The sequence below is a fragment of the Taudactylus pleione genome, unplaced genomic scaffold (genome assembly GCF_031769625.1).
Source record: "Taudactylus pleione unplaced genomic scaffold, aTauple2 ptg000073l, whole genome shotgun sequence".
NCBI lineage: Eukaryota > Metazoa > Chordata > Amphibia > Anura > Myobatrachidae > Taudactylus > Taudactylus pleione.
In genome coordinates, this window is record NW_028284475.1 from 174592 (window position 1) to 183885 (window position 9294).

The following is a 9294-nucleotide window of genomic DNA, read 5'->3' on the forward strand; positions in this document are numbered from 1 at the left end:
CTATGGGCACGTGGGTGGAGGATGCTCCCAGCGGCTCGGATGGTGAATAAAGCACAATCAGAGCTCCTGGTGGGGGATGCTCCTTACATGCTCTGAGACTGGGCATCCGCCAGCATTGCCAGTAGGGAGGTCAGCGATAGGAAGCCTGGGCTCAATTAATTGTGACTTTTTAAGTGTGAAAACTAATATAGGTACTAAATAAAAACCTGCGGGCAGGTCCTTTAAGATCACCATGGGAGTTGAACCATAAACAACTGTCATCAGTCTGCCCTGTACAAGTTACCTGTTACCAGGCGTTGTTCCATAATAAGTAATATAGACTCCAATCCAGTATACTTAAGGGCTTTGTCATTTTATTAATTAATGAAATAAATAGATCAATTATTAACTGGGAAAAATAATGTATTCCCCAGGGTTAATGCAGCAATCAACACCCATGGACATTGTCCCACAGTATTTATACCCTATTACAATTACACCCACTGACATTATCAGATAGACAAAGCTTGTTCTTGCTAGCTCCTCCTTGGCAATCAGAATAGAAAGTACATTCCTTTTTGAGATACTCATTGCTTGGAGTATCTCTAGATTTGGTCCGAGTATTTTTTTTTTTTTTAACACAATTATACATAAATGGACAAGCTCTTGTACACTCTTAGATAAATAGTGTGTGTCTTTAAGGCCGCTCCCAAGGAAAACTAATTTCCATTTAAATGGCAGTTTGGACAGAGAAACAAAATGGACGCGCAAATGCCCTATTGAATCTCATGAACTGCTTCATTATATAGCATAAAGCATATGTAAATATGGAATTATGTAAATTAGTCTTTGACACAGTGCAGTTAAGAGATTTTTCTTCATCAATATCTTGGTCTTTCACTCAGCAGGAAAGCTAATATGCAGCAAAAGCAGCTCACTATGGGATTTGAACCACAGACCCCCATAACCATAGAGCACCTGCCACCATGCAGACAGTGTGATTAGAATATTCTTCTGAGACCAGAGATTGAGCTCATCGTTAGTACAATTGCTACTATATAGCAAAATGTCATCAATGAACCCAATGCAAAGGCCAGTATACAGCAAAACAAGCTCATTGGGGGACTTGAACCACAGACTCCAGCACCACAGAGGACCTGCCTACATGCAGACTGATTTTTAAAAATTAAAAGTCATTACTATGAGATGGCCATTGCACTAAATTCATTGATGACATTGAGCTAATATACAGCAAAACTACATCGCACAGTGGCAACAGTGCTGGAGGCTAGTGTTAAGCTCAGACTACTAGACCATTGTGCCATCTCGTACCTTGAGCACAGGTGGAGACTTTCCCTTTCATTAACCAGCCAAATCCAGCACCTGAAGTGCTGACACATACACAGGAACGTTTTCTAACTGCATTAGAAGCCGTCATGGCGGTGGCCTCTCAGCCAGCTCATGCCTTTGTCTGGCTGATGACATTAGGAAAATCTGCCCCAAGTTGCCACATCCAAGGCACCAGGACATCCACCGCCAGCTCAGACCTTGTGCAGGTGGGGGTGACATGTAGATGACACTGCACCCACAGCCATGCATATATTTTGATACCTTGGATGTTGCTCCAGACATGTAACAAACTAGTGCCTAGTACACAGTGACGGCTGGAAGCAGCCCCATGTTGGAGTAATGAGTACTGGCCATGATGTGCAATGTCCGCAATGTAACCAGCTACAATATCATTGTGCTATCATGGGCCTGTAGCCTGTTAATGATCAGGGCATCTGACTTACATAATACAATATATGATTGCACACAAACAGATGGGCTTGAAGTATAGACATCCAGCTCCTCTGAGTGTGTGATCCAGAACAGCAAGCACCAAAGCCGGTAGTGTACTTGGTTATAATGATGACTGAGCTATGTCACACATTACATTTGGGCTGATATAAGGTATGAAGCACAAGGTAAACTTCTATTGGTTGTGGAACAATGGTGACCGTGGCATATTACTCAGCTAGTACAGGTGTCTGGTTGATGAAAGAAAGTGGTCCTGTTACCTTATATGTCTGAGTGTTAGGACCTTGGATAATAGCTGAGAGAGGCCTGTCTGGTGACAGAGACCCTGCCAGGGGTTCCACACCGTGACCTTTACCAAAGCAGTAACATGGAGCCAGTTTAAACTAAATGCAGGTCAGAAAAATTACCTTAATGTCACCAATGCCTTGTCTCAGATCTCCTGGAGGGGGATGCTCCTTCAATATTCTGATTGTACTTTATGCACCATCAGAGTGCTGGGAGCACCCTCCACCTGCCCAATGAGGCACCTAATTACATGCCATCACCACACGGAGCCATCCAGCCACATACAGCATTCAAACTGCTAAAGCAGCATTTCCCGAACTTTGCCATTACAGGCCAGGTTTGAAGGCTATGCATGCATGAGCAGAGGTGACTGCCATTACAGTCCAGGTGAGGTACTAATTCAGAGGTGACTGCCATTACAGTCCTGATGAGGTACTAATTCAGAGGTGACTGCACCTCATCTGGACTGCAAATTCAATAGCAGTCACCTCTGAATTAGTACCTCATCTGGACTTGGTCACCTCTGCTCAAGCATGCATATCCTTCAAACCTGGCCGGTAATGGCTGTCACCTCTGGCCATTTAGCACCCCCCAATATAGCACATTCTTTTGGTAATGAAATTAGGGGACATGAGATGATACCTCTGGAAGCTGCTGTGGTCACCATACAGAAATCCTGGGGATGCTTAGTATTTGATGGATATTGCAGGTATCTGTTCGTAGGGGATGTTTTAAATAAATGTGCCTCTAAAAGAGGACAAAGAAGGGATTAGGAATAGGCCACAGTAGACCAGCAGGACACGGAGCTTTGCGCCTTGGTGGCCTGTCTAGTAATGTAACCAGGCGGTGCCCAATCACTAGCAGCAGAGCAACTAGTGTGACTTGTGCCACTGCACAGGGCAGGGGCCGCTGCTCAGGTCTGTCACCTTTATCATTCTCACTTGTAGCTTCCTCTTCTTTCATCCACAGCACCTCCAGGACACCCCTGTCTCCTCACTGGCCAATGCCACTTCCCTAAGCACCTTCAGTAACAGGTTAGAGTCCCAGGTATGACATTTACGGTGACTGCTATGTGTGAGTATTTTGCAATGTGTTCGCACCTTGCACATGGAGCTATTTGCCCCACAATCTCTGATGGCACCCCTAAACACAGACACAGCAGTTACCAGCACACCCAGCGTAGATATCAGCATCCTGACAGGGTTAAAATACAGACACTTGTTAGCAGAATTGTAATCCTCTTCCTACCCCAACCTCCCTGCATCCTAAACCTTTTCCTCCCCCTCCTGCCTAGCCCCCAATGCCAACCCTCCTACCAATCCCTCTAATATTGGTCAGTTGGCTACAAACATTAGGCTTCTGGCAAGTGCCAGTATTCTGAGCACTGGTATCTCCGCAAGATACTGATCGGATCCCTTTACCACTATATAACCAATATCTCATGGTACCTATTACACATTATACATAAAGTGCCATCCTATCATTCTTTACACCACCTATCAGAGATCCTCAGGATAGGTTAGATGGCTTTGAGTTTGTATTTAATTCAGATTTACTGCATTTCCATAATAATATATAAAAGAAATTTGATTTATTGATCACTTTCATTTTAGGACTACAATTTGAGGTCTGACAGCCATATTGACATTATCCTTTATTTATATGGCACCACAAGTGTTCCACAGCGCCTTGCATAGTTTTATGTACTAATAAGTGAACACAAAAAATAAAGTAACTTACAGGACAGAGAAGGCTATTATATACATTGCAGTAATAGTGATTACAGCACTCACAATAAGCAGGCGGGAGTTATCAGTCACGTGTTAGGTGCCCTTATGGGGAGTAAGGAGTAGAAGGAAGTGTAAGGAGAAGCACATGAGGGAAGAGGGCCCTGCTCGTGAGGCTTACATTCTACACTTACATGTAATAGTATTAAAAAAAAAAAAAGTAAACTTATTCTACAAGATGTCATTCTTATCTACTTTGACTTATATGAAATTTGTCACTCATATGGCATACAATGCTTCAATAAAAAAATTGTTATCATGCAACGATAATCAATATAGAAAGAAGCCTAACATGGAAGCTAAAGCAGGAGACCCACCAATACTGCTGATGGTAGGAGCAGGATATTAGTCTGCTGAGCTTACACTCTACGTTACAGGAAGACTTGTCAGTAATTAACCTGGTGCAAAAAGAAACGCCCATGTGGGGATATGAACTAGGACACAGTGGCAGAACTAGTGGTGGTGCAGCAGGCATTTTGAACCCGGACCTGCTGTGGTGCAAGTGCCCACAAATACTGTGTGGCCTGGCGCTGTTAGGTGGCTGTGTCCAAGTGTAGTGGGGACTGCAGTGAGAGTGGTCCGCACTACACAGTAACCACCACTGCCAATGAGGGTTAGGCACTCTAAACTATTTACTAACCTGACACTCCCTTAAATACTTACATGTCGTGATCTTCACTGCTGGTCTCCTGCTGCCAGGATTAGACCCGCAGGCCGCATCCCATACGGATCCCCCACAGGAGCCAGAGACTGATCCAGCACCTATAGTGAGAAGGAGGAGCTGTGACCACTGCAGTGTAGGCCTAGGCAGTGCAAACCCTACACTACCAGCCTCAATATCTCACTACACTTACGAGAACAATTGTATAACTGCCAGTCAGATAATAAAAAAATAAATATATATTATATAGTATTTCTTCACAATGGAGGCCCAGCTGCCACATGGTCAGTGGTGTAACCTGTGCACCGCTCGCCAGGACCTCATACCTGCAGCACAGTGAGTGCAAGCACCAGGAGAGGGTAGTGGGCGGACACAGGATGAAAGCATAGGGGGTCTCAGAGCAGCTACGGATAACAGCCGAATGCTGGACAGATGTCCCCACCCATTTTTGCCAGAAAATTAATCACCGCCGCTTTTAAAAATAACTTTCCCTCATGCTCAGCATTCTGCAGCCATTACCAATAACTAATTTGCCAATTTGGGTCAGCTCTTACTAATCTGCATGCTGGAGAGACACATGGGCAATGCTCTAACAATGCTCAAGAACAAACATTGGAGGATGGAAAAAACCTGGTGTAATAATCATGTTCAAATAGATCAGAGTGACAAGCCGGTTAGTGACGCGTTCCCCTACTTATCAGACACAAAAACAGCCAGAGGCAGGTCCAATGCAATTTTATTATACAAAACAATTGACACAACAGTACATTATCTCAGCTTTCCTTATGAGAGACTTCATATAAAAATGAAAGGAAAACTTTTTTTCTCCTTCAATTAAGCTAGCAAAAAACATTACATACATGTGTACGGTGTCACATCACAGCTTAAACACAATACACCATCAGGCATACATTATAGTACAATGCAAGACACCCTACACTATAAGTCATGCTTAGCACTACTCATTCAATTCTTAATCAACAAGGTCTATGGGTGTGGAGGGTAGAGGGTAACAGGGGAATCACAAGCCCAAAGCTTTATTGAAAGACACATAAGGGTGGGGTGAATAAATTGAAAAAATCAGGCAATGTGAAAAGGTGGGTGAGGGCCACAGTCCCAGGCCTTAATTGAACACACATGGCAAGAGGGAGGTTTAATCTTCCTCTGGACAGTCCATGATGGAATAGAGAAAGTCTTAACAGGCCGTGAATCGTCATGTGACAGTCCTGATAGACATCCCTCTCCTCAGAATGATATGGGTTCTGGCAAGCCACAATGCGTCCTTAACAGTTCATAGGGCGACAGGCCTCGTGGATTGTCCAAGGTGGGTGCCAGGAATCTGTCCATAAAGTACAGAGTGGTACAAAAGGCTGTTCCTTGGCACAGTCTGAGCTCCTATTCCAGGGCTTCTAACAGCTGTGCATTAGTATAGTCCCAAAAGAGATGCATAGATGTCCCTGGTGCATCACACATGAGTAAACAAGGTCTGTACCTGCACAGGTTTTGGGCATGCATGAATGACCTGAGGGGCAGACCCCATTGGATGGTCATCCATAACAAGTCTCTCATCCCAGAATTTCAGGGCCTCGCCATCAAAGCAGAATTTTAATGTAGTCCAGCTAGACAGCCAAGGGGAATGGAGCAGAGGATGACAGGTGCCAGCCCAAAGAGCATAGCCTCCGACTTACCACAGTTAAACTTTGTCCCTGAAACTCAGCTAAAGATCTCGCAGTTCTGGACAAGTGCAGTTACCGAACGCTGGTCTGCACAGAAGACAGTGACCTCACCCATGTACAGCAAACATGTGGCCTCATCGATCAGAACCTGGTGCAACGATCCCCAATCTCTAGATTGTTTGATACATACAGCCAGGAACTCTACAACAACCAAAAAGAAGAGAGGTGAAAAGGGGCAGCCTTCTGACCCCAGAAAGTCTAGGAAAGGAAAGGGGTCAGTCTTCCAGCCGTTCTCCCCACACAGAGCTGTGAAATATCAAGGTACATCAGGTTAACATACAAAACATTTCCCCCAAGCACAAACCTCTGCAGGACCTTGCCGATCAACTCATGAGACACGGTCAAAGGCCTTCTCCTTGTCAAGGTTGACCAGTGCTGCATGAACGTTCCAGACATTGATGTGTCTGAGGGCAAGGTTACCTGCAAACCTGCAGCCAGGCATGCTGCAGGTATGGTTAAATGATCTGTCCGATGACAGCCTTCAGCCTGTTGGAGTGTACTTTGGTGTGGATCTTGTAGTCCACGTTCAGGAGAGAGATGGGCCTCCAGTATTTCAGCTCGCATCTCTCCCTTACGCTTATACAAGATCGTGAACAGTCTCTTCAGTGAAAGGCATTTTGCCTTCACCTCATACAGCTCGACCAGGTCCAGGCCAATGAGGTCCCACAGCGCTACATAGAGCTCTGCTGGGAGACCATCACTGCCCAGGGTCCTGCCCCGCTCCAATGGCAAGGGAGTAATCAGGGCTGCTCTACCTGCAAAATCAATAATGTTAGCGATACCCGACAGACGTGGCTGATGAATTGTTATCTTTGGGGAGTAGAGGTTGCAATAGTAGATGCTGCCCTCTACGCCCTGTCTGGGAGCACCCATCTCATCTCGCAGCTCAGTCAGGGGCATGTGGCCAGTGGAGTTTCCAGAAAAAAAATAACCAAACAAGACATTTCTCACCCTTCTCCACCTTGGAATTGACAAGCTGTTGGAATTCCTCCTCAGTGACTTTAGTCCCTTTGTCTTCTCCAGATCATCTCACATCCCAGCCGCACCCAGAAGGTCCTGCAGTGTCTTTGACCAAAAGCGGAACTTCAGGAGACTGCACACGCCTGTTATTTGCCTTTGCCCTGAAAAAAAACTGTGAGTGACTGGTGGGAATATTAAGGGTGATGATTGCAATCAAAACATTTGTCATTTTTCCATGCAATGTAGGCATCCTTCAGTTCAGCCAGGACCTCCTTTTCCAGCAGTGCACAAGTAAAATCTTCCAAGAGCAAAGCCATTGCCCAGGACTCCATGGAAGAGAATGGCCCTGTGGTCTGAGAAGCAGTGAACCATGCCATGCCTATTCTGCTTTACTGCGCTAGCGGTAAACACAAAGTCAATGCGGGAACAGAGCCAACAGGGAGGCTCCACATGTAATTCAGAGCCAGCCCACATGGAGCCTACAGCTTCCCGCAAAGATGCTTCAGCTATCATTTCTTTGCCAAGCTGGATGTGACATCTAACCTGCTCAGAGGTGCAGGTGCTGCATCTACACTCTTCCAAAGGCTCCCAATAAGAATGGTGACCCCTGCAGACTTACTCCCACCAGACCAATAGGAGGGACAGTGAGACCACTACTGGCCCAGATGTCTGTAGGACCTTGAGAAAGGAAGAGCGCGTTCCTGCAACATGCACACACCACATTTCTGACTAGCCCAAAAATGAAAACAGTCTCCTAATAATATCCTTAATACGCCTCACTTAAGGTAAAAAAGGGGAGAGACCATTAGTTGGGAGAAAAAAAAAAAAAAAAAAAAGGTCACAGTATGACAGCTACCAGTTATTTCGGGCAGTGCATCATCTGCTGGAATAGTAGCATGCAGCCCTGTAGTTGCTGGTTGATCAAGCAGATTGTGTATAGGTCTGGTTCTCCCTCGGCATTCCACAGTCACTTCTATTTCTTCCTCCAGTGGAAGGGAATCCTGGGTTGGCTTGACAGCCAGTTTCTTGGGTCAGCAACTGTCCAACTCCTTACTCTCCAGCTGTTTAGCACCTGCAGCGGGCACAAGAGGGGGAAACTCTTCCTTGGAGAGGAGGGACAGTGAGATGGAGCAGAGAGCGGGAGGGTGATGGAGAAGAAGAGTGTCACAGTGGGAGGGGGTGGAAGATTTTACTGCTGCCGCTGGTTCCTCTGTGCTGGCAAGGGCGGCAGGTTGAAAACAGGACCTTAACCTGTCATAGGATTGGGCCCTCATGGGACAGTGTGGTGATGTCAGCCACATCTACAGGGTGGTTGCATGTCAACTTCATTGAACACTAAGGAGTGTTGATCGGCAGCACAGAAAACCAAAAACCAGTCTTAACCTTGCAGTCGCTCCCAATATGGTCCTTCCCACTTCAGTTCCGCAGCTGGTCGGAGTAGTGGAGAAGTCCTGCAGATCTGCCCAGGGAAAGCAATGAGGCAGGCACTTGATGCAGTTCTGCTCTTCTCCAGCCTGACAATGACAGAACACTAACCGTCCAGAAGCCATTCCCATCCAGGATCTTGGAAGGGTCATTGATGACTGCAGAACTGGCCCTGGAAGGTAGCGGTCTCTGCACTGAAACAGTCACCCGCCTCTTTGAATAGGGAAATTGCCCACAAAAGGAGAGAGAAAGGGAGGGGGGGGGGGGGGGGGGGGATTCAGGCCTTTCCACTTTCACCCTTGCCCCAGTATCTCTGGCAGACGATAGAGGCAAAGGTCACATAGCAAAGTTTTCTTCCCCACAAGTTTCCAGTCTTTTTATAAAATGGAATTCCCTAGGGTTTCGGAAGTACGCATACCCGCGGTAATTCAAAACTGCAGATTCAGTGCACGTGGAGAGCTGGCAGCTCCACCATTGTGTGAGTGACAGCAAAGTCACAAATGTGTGCTCACTGCTGTCATCCACACTGCTGTCATTCTGTGCTGCTGTGTCTCCCCACTCCATCCGAGCTGTTCTGTCACCTCCGCCCATCCACTTTGCTCTGTATTACCCCATCTGCACAGCTCAGTCTTCCATGCAACACATTAGCCAAGTAATGTTT

At 46.2% G+C, this 9294-nt stretch overlaps 1 long non-coding RNA gene across 1 annotated transcript; it reads right to left on the reverse strand.

Moving 5' to 3' along the window:
* Window positions 1-5273: 5273 nt before the first annotated feature.
* On the reverse strand, window positions 5274-8912 carry LOC148532484 (uncharacterized). The gene is made up of 3 exons (XR_015877706.1): window positions 8065-8912; window positions 7200-7369; window positions 5274-6389 (listed from the first exon to the last, which is right to left on the reverse strand). It is a non-coding gene; the product is annotated as an uncharacterized LOC148532484 (long non-coding RNA).
* Between the last annotated feature and the right edge of the window lie 382 nt (window positions 8913-9294).